Source organism: Dipodomys spectabilis, unplaced genomic scaffold (assembly GCF_019054845.1).
Source record: "Dipodomys spectabilis isolate Male_0828 unplaced genomic scaffold, ASM1905484v1 ptg000307l, whole genome shotgun sequence".
Lineage (NCBI taxonomy): Eukaryota > Metazoa > Chordata > Mammalia > Rodentia > Heteromyidae > Dipodomys > Dipodomys spectabilis.
The window spans coordinates 1,653,279-1,669,065 of NW_024870984.1; the positions used below are offsets into that span (position 1 = coordinate 1,653,279).

The 15,787-nt window shown below is 35.4% G+C and overlaps 1 non-coding gene across 1 annotated transcript; it reads left to right on the plus strand.

Annotated features, from left to right (window-relative positions):
- Window positions 1–13,092: 13,092 nt before the first annotated feature.
- Window positions 13,093–13,199, plus strand: LOC122127687. The gene has a single exon (XR_006151252.1). It is a non-coding gene; the product is annotated as a U6 spliceosomal RNA (small nuclear RNA).
- The last annotated feature ends 2,588 nt before the right edge of the window (window positions 13,200–15,787 follow it).

The window sequence follows — 15,787 nt, forward strand, 5'->3', positions numbered from 1 at the left end:
TGCAGATCACTGAACAGAAACCGGCCATGAACCAAGACTGTGGTGTGAGTAGAACCCTGATATCCTTACTCCTCAGCGAGCAAAGGAGGGAAGGCCACCCCTCCCCCACCACCAGAGATCTCCATCTTTGATCCTGACAAAGCCCCACTGAGCAACTACCACCAACTCAGGCCTTGGTCGAAAACAAAAGAGTCATTTAACTGCTCACCGGAACCTCACCTGACCTGCCAGGCTCAACTCCACCCAGGGCAAAATCACACATCCCAAGCAGAGATTGCTTGGCCTCCAGAGGAGTGACTTTCTACATTGGGTAAACAGAGTCAGTGGTTGCCTCTCCCTACAGCAGACTAGATAATCAATTGAAATTTATTAAACAAAAAACGTAAGAATGTCTCTAGGCTGAGCTCTGTGAGTGTCTCAGGAGCTAACCCTTCAGGAAAAACCCTTCAGGCCTCAACCCTACCCAGAACCTAGCCTCATCACAGCATCTCCAAACCAGAGGAAACAGCCATCTCCCTCTTTTGTGATACTCAAAGCAGATTTCCCTCACACTGAACTAGCATGGGAGGCAGATCACAAAATCCTGGGTAATGCAGAGCATTTTTCTGCCTGCTCAAACAAACTAACTTAAGAAACAAATCAAGCCAGTGGAAAAACAACCACCACAAGCAGACAGAGACTCCACCAAGAGACTGGTTAGGGACCCAGTGGGGATACAGGATTTTCCGATTCCCACCAAAAAGAAATCAAAGAACTCTTTTTTTAACTTTTTTAATTTTAATTTTTTTGAAAAATATTTTTTCTATTAATCTATTTTTTTCCTCTCATAAATTTTTAGGTGTGTGTGTGTGTGTGTGTGTGTGTGTGTGTGTGTGTGTGTGTGTGTGTGTGTATGTTTTTTATTTTTTTGAGCTTTTAGTCCTTTTTTAATTCTTTACATTTTTTTTCTATTTCTTCCTTTTTTACATGACTTAATTGCTGTTCTGCTCATCCCCAGATATATACCTGCCATTGATTATTAGACCTTATGCCCCATTGTGTACATACTTAATCCAGAAGTTTATCTCACTCAATTGACAACCTCAGGCTTAACTTCATTAGCAGTATTATATCTTTATACCTATATAATTTTCAAGTAATTAATTTTAGGAAATTTTATTTTTTAGTTTTTCATACCTCTTTCTATCTCTCCCCTCTTCTCATCCTATCCTTTTCTTCTCTCAATATCACTTCTTTAAACTTATATAATTTTTACGTGTTTCATTTTTAAATTTAAATTTTTGTTTTTCCATTTTTTCTTGTTTTTTTGTTTATTTGTTTTACTCACTCTCCTATCATTCTGTTGAATCCATTTCCCTCTCTGCGATTAGGATTTGGTTAAATTCACTCTTTTTTTTACCTCTCCACATCCCTCTAATCCTATTTTTCAACACATTTCTCCTTAAACCTAAAAATTTCTGGTTTGCCAAATTTATATTTGCTGTTTTTAGCCCATAAATCCATAGTTGTTTGATGTGGAATAGATCGTATCTGATGAACTAGATTGTATCTGCAGCCATTTTGGTACAGTACTTTGGTTGATGCTTGCCTTAAAACAGTGTTCTAGCACAAAATTGGTGTTACTTTCATACAAAATGGGCAGAACAAGCCAGAAAAACACAAGAAAAATGGCAGGTCCGGGTATCTCAAGTCCCACTCATGACATCTGGTAACAGAACAATTCATGAATAATCCAGAGGAGAGTTCCTAAAGAGATCTACAAATACTACTGGTGAACATGGTGAATGAAAAGATTGAAAATCTGCAAAGGACTCAGTGTGAACATGATAAGGAGAGAGAGGAGGCAAAGCAAAGGTTAATACAGGAATCTCGTGAACATGAGGAAGCTACTCAAAGATTGATACAGGACTTGAGTGAACAGGTTTAGAACAGTCAAAGAGAAATTAAGGAATTGTGTGAACAGGCTGAGAACAGTCAAAGAGAAAGACAGGAATTGCATGAGGAGGCTGAGAACAGTCAAAGAGAACTACAGGAATTGTGTGAAGATGAGGAAGCTAATCAAAAAGTAATACAGGCATTGTGAGAGTGGGATGAGACTAGACAAAGATCAATAGAAGCATTCATGGAATCCACAAACAGACAGCTGAAGGAATTCACGGAGGTCACAAATGGAATGCTGAATGGAGCCCGACAGAAGGAATGGGAATCCAAGGAAACATAGCCAATCAACTAAGTGATTTGAGAATAAACTCTGAACACCAAATTAAGGAAGTAAAAAAGTTTATACAAGATCTAAAACAAAGCTCCAACAATAAATTTGAAGCCATCAAAGCTGACCAATTAGAAGGAAAAGAAATAAAAACCAAAGTAGAAAGCCTTGACAGTAGATTTGATCATGTAGAAGATACAATCAAGGGGATTGAAGATAGCCTAGATATTATAGTGAAACAACATACAACTATGCAAGACAAATCCAAGTAATATAACAGATCTATTCAACATTTTGAAGACACCATCAAAAGTCCTAATCTGAGGATAATGGGTATAGAAGAGCCCATAGGGACAGAAGTTATTGGTTTAGGAAATTCATTTAACAGGATGCTAGCAGAGAACTTCCCAAACATGCAAAAAGTTAGGCCTTTTCAGATACAAGAAGATTTTAGAACCCCAAATAGACCAGAGCATAACAGTACATGCCACCATGACATTAAAATCCGCAGAGGATCAATTCAGACCAAGGAAAAGATCCTTAAAGCTGTCAAGGAGAAAAGATCAACCACTTATAAATGGAAACCAATCAGAATAATCTCTGCTTTGTCAGCAGAGACAATTAAAGCAAGAAGAGCCTGGAATGATGTATACCATGCCCTAAAGACAAACAACTATCAACCAAGATACTGTACCCAGCTATACTCTCCTTCATAACCTAAGGTCAAATAATAATTTGCCATAGCAAAGAAAAGCTGACATAATATATCTCCACTAAGCCAGCCCTACAAAAGATACTTAAAGATTTCCTCACATAGAAAACCAACAAGACCACAATAAGAGCAAAGAAACCGCACAAAAAGTGAGAATCCATGAACCATAAGAAGAACACAGTTGCCTCAGCGCCCAAGAAGTTGGATAACATGGCAGGAACTCCCAAAAACCTCTCAGTCATATCTTTCAACAATAATGGGCTTAACTCTCCAATTAAGCCACATAGATTATCTAACTGGTTTACAAAGCAAGATTATTCTATCTGCTACCTTCAGGAGTCACACCTTGCCCATAAAAACAAACATATTTTGAAAGTGAAAGACTAGAACAAAATGTACCAAGCATTCTTTGTGGTGAGGTGGTATCACAATGTTGTTTTGATTTGCATTTCTTTTATGGCTAGGGAGGTTTAGCATTCCTTCATGTGTCTACTGGCCATCCTTCTTTCCTCTTCAGAGAAGTTTCTATTTAAGTCTTTCGCCCATTTATTTATTGTACAGTTGTTTCTTTGAGGATTTGTTGGGGATTTAATTTTTTGAGTTCCAGGTATATTTTAGATATGAGACCCTTGTTCATTGTATGGATAGTAAATATCTTCTCTCAATCCGTGGGCTTTCTACTGATCTTGCTAGCTATATCCTTTGCCGAGAAGAAGCTCTGCAATTTCATGCAATCCAGTTTGTCCAAACTTTCATTGATTTGTTGTGTTTCTGGGTCTCTATTAAGAAAATTTCAACCTGTGCCAAGAGACTTAGGGTTTGTCCTATTCCATCCTGTAATATTTTCAGAGTATCTGCTTGACTCCGAGGTCTTTGATCCATTTGGAGTTGATTCTGGTCAGGGTGATATATAAGGATATAGCTTTAGTTTTTTTACAAGTAATTAACCAGTTTTGCTACATCATTTACTGAAGAGGCTGTCTTTCTTCCATTTTATATTTTGACCTCCCTTATCTAAGATTAGATGGCTATAGGTCTGTGGGTTCATTTCTGGGTTTTCAATTCTATTCCATTGGTCCTGAGATCTGTTCTTGCGACAGTACCAAGCTGTTTTGATTACTATAACTTTGTAGGAGGGTTTATAATTTGGTATTGATATTTCTCCAGCACTGTTCTTTCTGTTAAGGATTGTTTTTGTTATTTGGGGTCTTTAATTGTTCCATATGAATTTTTGGATTTCCTCTACTATTTCCTTGTAGAATGAGATTGGAATATTGATAGGTATCGCATTGAATTTGTAGATAGTCTTGGGGAGTATTGCCATTTTCACGATGTTGATCTTTCCATTCAAAGAGCATGGGAGGTTTTCCCACTTTCTAATATCCGTTTTCATTTCCTTTTTCAGATTTTTAAAGTTTTCATCATAGAGGCCCTTCACTTCTTTCGTTACTTTAATTCCTAGGCATTTGAGTTTTTGTGGGGTTATTACAAATGGAGTTGCTTTCCTGATTCAGCCACACTTTTCTCATTGTTGGCATACAGTAAAACCATTGATTTTTGAGGGATAATTTTATATCCTGTTATTTTGCCAAAGTTTTGAAGATGCTGGAGGGGATTTGAACAGAATGGAAAATTACTGCAATGTTTGTGGGAGTGTAAACTTGTTCATCTACTTTGGAAAATGCTATGGATATTCCTCAAAAGACTCCACATAGAGCTCCCGTGTGACCCAGCAATCCTACTTTTGGGCATTTAAGAATATGATCACAAACAAGACCATACTAAAACTACCAGCACAACTATGTTTATTGAACATTATTTACCATAGCTAAGATATGGAACCAACCCCGATGCTCCTCAGTAGATGAATGGATCAAGAAAATGTGGTATACATACACAATGGAATTCTATGCTTCCATCAGAAAGAATGGCATTGACTCATTTGTTAGGAAATGGAATGACTTGGAAAAATTATATTAAGTGAAGTAAGCCATTCCCAAAGAAATATAGGTCCCATGGTTTCCCTTATTTGCAATAACTAGTATATGTGTGAGACAAACAGAAACTGTCAGACAACGATATGTTAGGTTAAATGAACCACATGTTAAGGATTCAATTTTTTTAATTTCCTGTGATTGTTTCTAAGATGTTTATAAGATGATTTCTTTGTTTCTTTGTATGTATCTCCCCCAGAGTATAAGCCCTGTTTTCACTGTATTTGGTGTTGATATATTTTGTGGAGGGAAACGGAAAAAAAAAAAAAAAAAACAACTGTTTAAATAGGCTTACAGGTGGACCCATTACAATTATAAAATGAACAAGAAGTTATATTTATAAATGTACAACTTCAGTGGGGTGGGAGGTGGATGGGTGGGGATGGGGTGGTAGGGGCCTGTAGGGGTGGGGGTGTGGAAATGGGAAGTTATGTTATGGGGAAACAAAGGACGAGGCAACAATGCTTGATAAGAAATTTACTCACTATCTTGCCCATGTAATTGTCAACCCTCTGTATAATATTTTCATAATAAAACAAAACGAAACAAAACAAACAAAAAATCTACCAAGCAAATGGCCACCATAAACAGGCGGATGTTACAATCCTAATATCTGAAAAAATTGACTGCAAATTAAAATTAGTCACAAGAGATTTAAAAAAAGTTTATTATATACTAATTAAGGGCTTCTCCTTCACGAGGATATTACAATTCTGAATATCTATTCACCAAACAACGGAGAACCCAAATTTATGCAAGAAACACTACTTTCTCTCAAAGATCACATAGATACAAAGACATTAAATGTTGGGGGATTTAACACACTACTATCACTAATAGATAGATCAACTCTTCAAAAACTCAATAGAGAAACTGCACATCTAAACAACTGCATAGATCAACTAGTTTTAACTGACATCTACTGAGTATTTCAACCAGCAGCATCAGAATACATGTTTTTCTCAGCAGCACATGGAACATTTTCCAAAATAGACCACATTCTACGTAACAAATCAAACTTGTCTAAATTCACAAATATTGAAGTAATACCTTGCATTCTTTTAGAATACAAGGGAATAAAATTAGAATTCCACACCAAAAGCCACCAAAGAGAGTCCTGTAACACATGGAGGCTGAACAACACACTGTTGAATCACCAGTGGGTCATGGAAGAGATGAGAAAGGAAATTAAAATGTTCATGATATTCAACAAAAATCAGCACACAAATTACCAGCTCCTCTGGGACACAGCAAAGGCAGTACTCAGAGGCAAGTTTATAGCTCTGAGTTCCTACATCAACAAATTGGAGAGATCTGAAACCAACAACATCTGAACCACCTTGAAAAAGAGGAGCAAGATAAACTCCAATACAGTAGATGGAAAGAAATCATTAAAATTAAGTCAGAATTAAACAAATTAGCATCCAAATATGAAAACAGAAAGAACCAAAAAGATAAAGAATTGGTACTTTGAAAAATTAACAAATTTGACAGACCCTTAGCAAATCTTATGAGAAAAAGAAGAGAATACACTCAAATAAATAAACTCAGAGATGAGAATGGAAACATCACCACAGAAACAACTAAGCTTCAGAACATTATAACGGAATATTTCTCAAACCTTTATACTAATAAATTAGAGAACCAGGCAGAAATGGACGTTTTCCTAGCAAATATTGTAATGCTGAAAGTAAACCAAGATGAGTTAAACCATCTTAACAGGCCCATATCAAGTATTGAAATAGACACAGTAATAAAAGACCTCCCACCTCAGAAAAGCCCAGCACCAGATGGATTTACAGCGGAATTCTACAAGGCCTTCATGTCAGAGCTCACACCAATACTCCTTCAAATCTTCAATGAAATTGAAGGAGAAAGTTCACTACCGAACTCATTCTATGAAGCCATCATAACCCTCATCCCCAAACCAGGCAGGGACTCATCAAAGAAAGAGAACTATAGACCCATTTCTTTGTTCTCTTTCTTTGATGAGTATTGATGCAAAACTTCTCAACAAAATTTTGGCCAATTGACTTGAACAATTCATCCCAAAAATCATACACCAGCATCAAACAGGATTCATTTCAGGGATGCAAAGTTGGTTCAATATAACCAAATAATCTGGTATAATTCATCACATCACAAACAGCAAGGATAAGAACCACATGGTTATCTCAATAGTTGCAGAAGAAACATTTGACAAGATCCAACATCCCTTTGTGATGAGGGTTCTGGAAAAATTAGGAATCCAGAGAACATTCCTCAATAGGATAAAGGCTGTATGTGACAAAAACCTAGAGCCAGCATAAAATTTAATGGTGAAAAACTAAAGCCATTTCCTCTTAACTCAGGCACAAGACAAGGATGTCCACTCTCTCCACTTCTCTTCAATTTTGTATTAGAATGACTAGCTACAGCAACAAAAAAATAGGCAAATATAAAAATGATCCAAATAGGGAAAGATGAAATAAAACTCTTCCTATTTGCAGATGACATTAGCTTGTGTTTAATGAATACCACAGTCTCCACTCCCAAATAACTCAAGCTGATTCTAAACTTTGGCAATGTAACATGGTATAAAATTAACCCTCAAAAATTCAATGGCTTTTCTCTATGCCAACAATGAGAAAAGTGTGGCTGAAATCAGGAAAGCAACTCCATTTGTAATAGCCCCACAACAATAAAATACCTAGGGATTAACTTAACCAAAGAAGCTAAGGATCTCTGTGATGAAAATTTTAAAAACTTGAAAAAGGAAATCAAAACATAAATTCGATAGTGGAAAAAATCTCCCATGTTCCTGGATTGGAAGGATAAACATCGTGAAAATGGCAATATTTCCCAAGGCTATCTACTAATTCAATGCAATACCTATTGATATTCCTACCAGATGCTTCAAGGAAATAGAAGACACAATGCAAAAATTCATACCGAAAAATTAAAGGACCCAAATAGCAAAAACAATCCTTAATAGAAAGAACAGTGCTAGAAGAATATCAATACCAAATTTCAAACTCTACTACAAAGCTATAATATTCAAAACAACTTGTTACGGGCACAAGAACTGACCTCAGGACCAATGGAATAGAATTGAAAACCCAGAAATGAATCCATATACCTATAACACTGTAATCTTCAATGAAGAAGCTAAAAACTATAATGGAAGAAAGACAGCCTCTTCAGTAAATGGTGCTTGCAAAATTGGTAAATTACTTGTAGAAAACGAAATCTATATCCTTATATATCACCCTGCACCAGAATCATCTCCAAATTGATCAAATACCTCGGAGTCAAAGCAGACACTCTGAAAACTTTAAAGAATGGAGTAAGAGAAACCCTAGGTTTCCTTTGCATAGACCAATATTTTCTTTAAAGATACCCAGAAACAGAACAAAACAAAGAAAGGATGGACAAATGGGATTGCAATAAATTGCATAACTTCTGCATGTCAAACACATAGCTAGCAAGATCAATAGAAAGCCCATGGATTGGGAGATTTTCACTAGCCATACAAAGAACAAGGGCCTCATATCTAAAGTATACCTGGATCTCAAAAACATTAAATCCCCCAACAACAAATCCTCAAAGAAACAACTTCCCAATAAATCAGTGGACTAAAGACTTAAAGAGAAACTTCTGTGAATAGGAAAGAAGGATGGCCAGTAGACACATGAAGAAACGCACAACCTTCTTAGCCAGAAAAGAAATGCAAATCAAAACCACATCGTGATACCTCCTCACCCAAGATACAATGGCTATAATCAAGGTCTCTAATAACAACAGATGCTGGAAGGGATGAGGACAGAAGGGAACCTTACTGCATTGTTGGTGGGAGTGTAAACTTGTTCAGCCACTTTGGAAATTAGTATGGAGGTTTCTCAAAGACTTTACATAGAGCTATCCAATGACTCAGCCATCAGACTTTTGGGCATTTATCCAAGAGATCACAAACAAAACCGTACTAAAGCTACCATCATAACTATGTTTATTGCAGCGTTATTTACCATAGCTAAGATATTGAATCAAACAAGATGCCCCTCAGTAGATGAATGGATCAAGAAAATGTGGACTATATACCCAATGGAATTCTATGCTTCCATCAGAAATAATGACATTGCCACATTTGTTAGGAAACACAAAGAATCGGAAAAAGTATATTAGGTGAAGTAATCCGAGCCCAAAGAAACATAGTTCCCTTGGTTTCCCTTACTTGCAATCCCTAGTATATGTCTGAGACAAGCGGAAACATTCAGATAAGTTGATGTTTGGCGAAATTTACCCCAAAGTAAGGATTCAAATGTTTTTCTTTCTTATGATTGTTTCTAACAAATTTATAAGATGATTTCTTTCTTGCTTTGTATGTCCCTTCCACAAGGTATATCCCCTGCTTTCACTGTATTTTATGTTGGTATAATTTGTGAAGGGGAAGGGAAAAAACAAATGTGGATTCATTGCAGCAATGAGATGTACAAGATTTATGTCGAAAAAGGAACTTTACAACTTTGGCTAGGGGGGGGATTAAAGGGGAGGGGGAGTGGGGAATGGGAAGGAATGGGAAGGGGAAACAAAGGAGGAGGCAAAAAAGCTTGATGAGAAATATACTCATTCCCTTGCACATGTAATTGGACCCACTGTTTACTATATTTTCAAAATAAAAATTATCTGAAAAAATTGTATGAATGGATAGTGCATATGATTTTATTTTTCATTACAAACATAGAATGTAGTAAAAATTTTCATAGCAATTACACTGCAGTAGGTTGAGGTCAGATTCAAATGTAAATAATATACTGTGTTCATGTACAGAATTTGAGCATCAAAAATTTTAATATGCCTGTGGTCCTAAAACCAATACCTTACTGATATTGTGTGACAAATACAATTTCCTATAAGTACAGAAATTTTCTTGTATCTTTTTAATACATATTTTTATTGTAAATGTCCTGTGCACAGGGTTTAGAGTTACATAAATAAGGTAATGAGTACATTTCTTACTGAGCATTTTTATCCTGTCCTTGTTTTTTCCCATACCGTCCCTTCCCTCCACACCCCCCATCCCTTCCCTCCACCCCCCGGCATCTGATAGAATATCTTGTACATCTCATTGTTACAATGGGTCACCTTGTATCCATTCCTTGTATCTTAAATGAAGAAATGCTGGCTTGATTTATGCTGATTCTACTTGTATAGATACACCTAACATCACTCGCCAAGTCCAAGAGCACATAAATCATATGCACATCACTTTTTTTCATTTTGTTATAATTGTGTTATACACATTTATTGACAGGTTACAAATTATTCTCAAATTTTAATGCATTAAAATACTTTCTTTTTTTCTTATTTTCTTAGCTAGGAAATCAGCAAGACCTCAGTAAGTATTCCTCACATAGGACTTTTCAAATGGGTTGGTGAAATGTTGAGCTGAGCTCCCATCTTCTGAGGACTCACACTTCTGCTTAGGAATTGATGCTGGCTGTTGGAAAAGAGCTCAAGGAAGAATGTCATTTAAAGACTTATAACTTTATTCTGCACCAGGGTATTTTCTTGCTACTTTGTTTGTTGAGAGTGTCTACAAGAACAAGCATTCCCTGGGGAGCAGGGAGATGCCATATGAGGTTTTCTTACTGAGATTTCTGAGTGACTTGCTATCACTTGTACTGCATTTTGCAAATCAAATCTGTCAAAACCGTTTTAAGAGATAAGAGGAGTGGTAAAAGAACTTATAGAGATAATTACTTCTTCAACATATTTGGTTCCAAGCATTCTGTCTAAGGCATATTCAACAACTAGTGAAACTTGTGTTGTCTGTAGCTATGTGTCATTCTCTATGTGTGCATTTATACATGTGTATAGGTATGTGTGTATTTTTGTGTACAGTAACATGCATGTCTACATATAGATGGGCATATACACAGATATATTCATATACAAATAAATATACATATATAAATATATGTGCATATATATATATATATATATATATATATCAGTTGTTCATTGATTCAATCTATAGTTCCCAGCATATTGCCATTCTCACAAAGTGTACATGGTAAACTGCTCTGAGGATATTTGTTCTATGATAGGCATCTTTTGTACTCACTTCCCCCATTAACCTTGTTTTTCATCCCTGAATATCTTCTGTCTACTTTCCATAGGTTAGCATTGTTTTCATTATATGTATTCACTGATAATAGAAGAAAAAATTTGTGTGTAAAAGAAAAAGAACTTTTAGGTCAGAGGTTAAAAGTATCCTAACGTCTCAATGATTCCTATGAGATAAAATTTGTAATAGTAGTAAAAGTGAAAAGGAATTCCTAGATCTGTTGTTTTGCCATTTAGAATAGGAAAGAATAACATGTCACTGTAATACCTCTTAAAGAATGCCAGGGTAACTGATGGTCGCTATCATGTTTCCACAACACCAGTGGATTCTGAAGGATAACAGTAGACCAGCAGAAATTCTAATTACCAGATATGGAGCATGAAAGGAAAAGAGAGGAAATGAGACAGTGAACGAGAAAGAGAAATATCACAATACTGAAAGTGCATAACAGATAAACAAGAGCTGTATGAGAATATTCATACTGCTATCTTTAGACTCTACATCTACATTTGGAGGTATTTGATGTATGATAACCCATCAACATGAAATATAAAGTTATTTTGATAAAAATAAAAATGATTCAGAAGAAATTATAAATGCAAAAACAATCTTCACAGAAACAAATTCTCAGGAATATTTCATCACTTTGAAAAGGATAAAGTGGCTGAAGTTAGTAGTATGACAATTCACAAAGACATAAAAAGATATTAATATATTTCATTATATATCCCAAAGAAGAAAGCAATTATTGTTTAGATGATTTTTTAAAACACAGTCTCTCAGGTGTTGGGAAGGTGGCCTCAACTCTGTAATACCACTGCTTCAGCCTAGGGCTAAAGTTTTAGGTGTGGATATTTATCAACACTCCTGATTCAGACTCTACTTAATCATTTTTTAAATAAATATTTTGTTCTTAATTTTCCTCTTTGTAAATTCACATGCTCTATAAAAAATGGTTTGGCCATCCCAGTAACCTTCTCAATGTACCTCCTAATGACGACTTTCAAAAAGTTGTATTATACTACAAGGAAAACAATGCTATAAATAAGGAAAACCAATAACAAAATATTAATGATTAAAATAAAAACTAAAATAATTATCAGTGTTTTCAGTTTTTGAAGGGTATTACCTATTAAATTTTACTATTTTCTCATATCCCTGTACATTTAAAACAGGTTAAGGTTATGATATTCAACAAGAGGTTTTTAGGTTATGAGTAATCTTTAAAGTTACCCACTAAGATTACTATTTAAGTCTCATCTAATCATTTGTATATGTCTTATATCATCATTTGTTCCTCGCTAACATATAAAATAAGGAAGCCAGGGGCTGGGAAGGTAGTTCAGTGGTAGAGAGCTTGCCTTGCATGCTTGAGGCCCTGGGTTCGATTCCTCAGCACCACATAAGCAAAAAAAAAGCCAGAAGTGGCGCTGTGGCTCAAGTGGTAGAGTGTTAGCCTTGAGCTGAAGAGCTGAGGGAGAACGCCCAGGCCCATAGTTCAGGCCCCCGACCGGACCCCAAAAAATTTTTAAAACATAAAATAAAATATGGAAGCCCTATAGTTTTAACAGAAACTTTGTAGTTAATAACGTCTTAACTCTTTATATTCTGCTTCTTTACACAAAGACTTGGCAACTTCTCATTAGTAATGTTCATATAAACTCTGAAATATACATACATAGTAGCATATGTCTGTTACCACAAATCTTAAATACTTTAACGAAAAGTTTTATTACCTGCCAAACAGTCCTTGTTTTAGCATATATAAGCAAATTCCCAAAATATATTTAAACCATTAAAACTTTTAACTAAACTTAACACTTGCTGCAGTGTTCATTATGACAGGTGCCTTGTATAGAATAATTGAATTCCTCCTCCTACACATCTCTTGAACAACAAATATCTGGAATTATTTTGTTTTTGACCTGTCCATCTTGATTTTATTCTTAAATGTGTGCTTATGTAAGAAGTATATGGCTCTAAAATTTCATGAAAATTCTTTTAAACTTACTTTTTGTTGAATGGTCTAGTTTAAGAAAATCAATTACACTTTATTTATAAAACATGTTCTATGTTCCATTCAGCATCACCTACTCTAACATTGGAACGATACAGAGAAGATTTGAATGGCTCCTGTGCAAGGATGGCAGGCAAATTCCTGTACCATTCCATACTTTTACAACAACAGATGCTGGAGGGGATGTGGCCACAAGTTAACTGTACTACACTCTTGGTGGGAGTGTCAACTTGTTCAACCACTTTGGAAAGTAGTATGGAGGTTCCTCAAAAGACTTCACATAGAACTCCCCTAAGACACAGCAATCCCACTTTTGGGCATTTACCCAAAAGATCACAAACAAGACGGTACTAAAACTACCATCACAATTATATTTATTGCAGCATTGTTTAAGATAGCTAAGATATAGGACCAACCCCGATGCCCCTCATCAGATAAATAGATCAAGAAAATGTGCTATTTATACCAATGAAATTCTATGCCTCCATGAGAAAGTATGGCATCACCCAATTTGTTAGAAAATGGAAAGACTTTGAAAAAAATTATTAAGTGATGTAAGCCAAGTCCAAAGAAACATAGGTCACAGGGTTTCCCTAATTTTTAATAACTAATATATCTGGGATAAGCAGAAAAGGTCAAAATCTATGCACATATGACCAGATAAGATGTTGTTAAGGGAAATGAATCCCCAAATAGGAACACAACTGTTTTTTCTTTCTTGCTTGCTATTGTTCTAACGTACTTATAACAGGCTATGTGATTTTTTTTTTGTTTCTTTATATGTTTCTCCCCCATGCTATAACCCCTGTTTTCACTGTATTTGAATTTGGTGTGCCCACCTCTTGTACATACGCTCCTGTAATTTGGGGAGGGGAAGGAAAAAAACAAAATGCTGAAATAGGGATTCAGGTTGACCCATTGTAACAATGAGATGCACAAGACACTGTGTTGAAAACTGAACTTTACAATTTAGGCAGGGGAAGTGGGGAGGGGAGTGTACTTGTAGAGGTGGGCGGGAAAGGACGGTAGAGGGAAAATAAAGAAGGAGGTAACGAAGCTTGTTAGGAAATGTACTCATTACTTGCTCATGTAAATATGACCTCTCTGTACAGTATTTTTAAAATAAAAAACATATGAAAATATTCTGAGAGGAAAGAGTTTATTTCCTTTATTTTACTCATATAATATGGCTAACAAAGAAATTAATGCAAAACACTGATATGAAGGTATTTTGAATGAATGTGTATGTGTGCACGTGCACGTGTTCTCATGCACTTGCATGTATGTTGGTGTGCTCACAGTTTGAAAAAAGGGCGTCAAAGTCTTGCTAGGCCTGCTCTCTAGATTGGTGAGCTACTATATGAGCTACATCTCCATTCCTGGCCCTTTGCTAACATTAAAATTTTTGAAAAATAATCTCATGAATTTATTTTGTCCTGATTGGCTTCCACTGTTATCCACAGATCTCTGGATCCTGAGTAAATATGCCAAGTAGTTAGGATTACAGGTGTGACCAACCAGCACAAGGCTTTCAGAATAATTTTAAAAGTGGAAGAAAGTTTACTTCACGGGGGCTTGTTTTATCATCTCCTACTTATAAAGCATTTTGGAGTGATTATTTGTGATTTTTTTTTCGTTTTTTGGATTCTTAAGAAAGTGATGATATTTAAAAATTTAGTACTTTTTAAAATGGAACCTGGAAAAATGGGACAGAATATATTTGTCTCTCTTATAAGCTCAGCTCTGTGCATGATAACCCAATGTCACCAACACAGTCTGTGTTGAAGACAAAATGTAACAGAAAACAATCACCATGGCCAATAATTGCTATGGTATTATTTCTTGGACAATATGAACATTGAATAGAGAGTGTAAGAGAATGGAGAGATTTTACCTACCTTTTGTGTATTGCTGAAAGACTTTTGGAAACTTTGACTCATTTCCTTCCTCACAGTGTGTGCTTGGGCCATGCACTTATTGCCTTTAATTACAATTTTCCCAACACTAAAATGGCAATAACATTAGCATTATAGAAAATGTTATCTTAAGAATTAAGGAAATTAAAACTTGTGAAATACTTAACATAAATTTCCATGAATGAGTTTTAAGTTTAGCCAGCAGTTTTTTTTTAAATACTAAAAAGAATGTGATAAATATTACAGAAATCATTGCATATAGTGAGCAAACAGAAGTAATGTTATCTATTGACCATGCTCTTCTTCCAAGGAAGCCAGGTGGATTATTTCTCATGCTGTAAATCAAACTTGTTATCTTATGTCTTGATAGTGTAAAAATATCAGGACAAAATAATGAAGGAATGTTGTAGACTGAGGTGAAGTCCATATGAAAATGTGCACAACTGATAAAACATAAAAGTATCTGAGCATTATATTGTGTTTTACATCATTTAAGTTACATTGCAAAGTTAAGTAAGACCTAGAAGAATGGATTCTCTTTTTGATGTCCTATCATAGGTCCTTGGATGAACTCTTTCCTCATTCTTGTAAAGACATCATCAGATGAGAGGAACTACATTATTTTTTGTTTGCTTCCGTACATTTATTCTTCATTTGAAATCTGAACTACTTGAGACTGAAAGAAACTAAGGAAATTAGACCCGCAGTCTTTGGAAAGAACAATCAATGTGAAATAAATAAAATGCATACAACCTTGTAAGAGGTCTGACTAAAGTGAGTTATATAGTCTCAAGCATAAACAGAAAATGATTAAGCAATATCATGTTATTTAA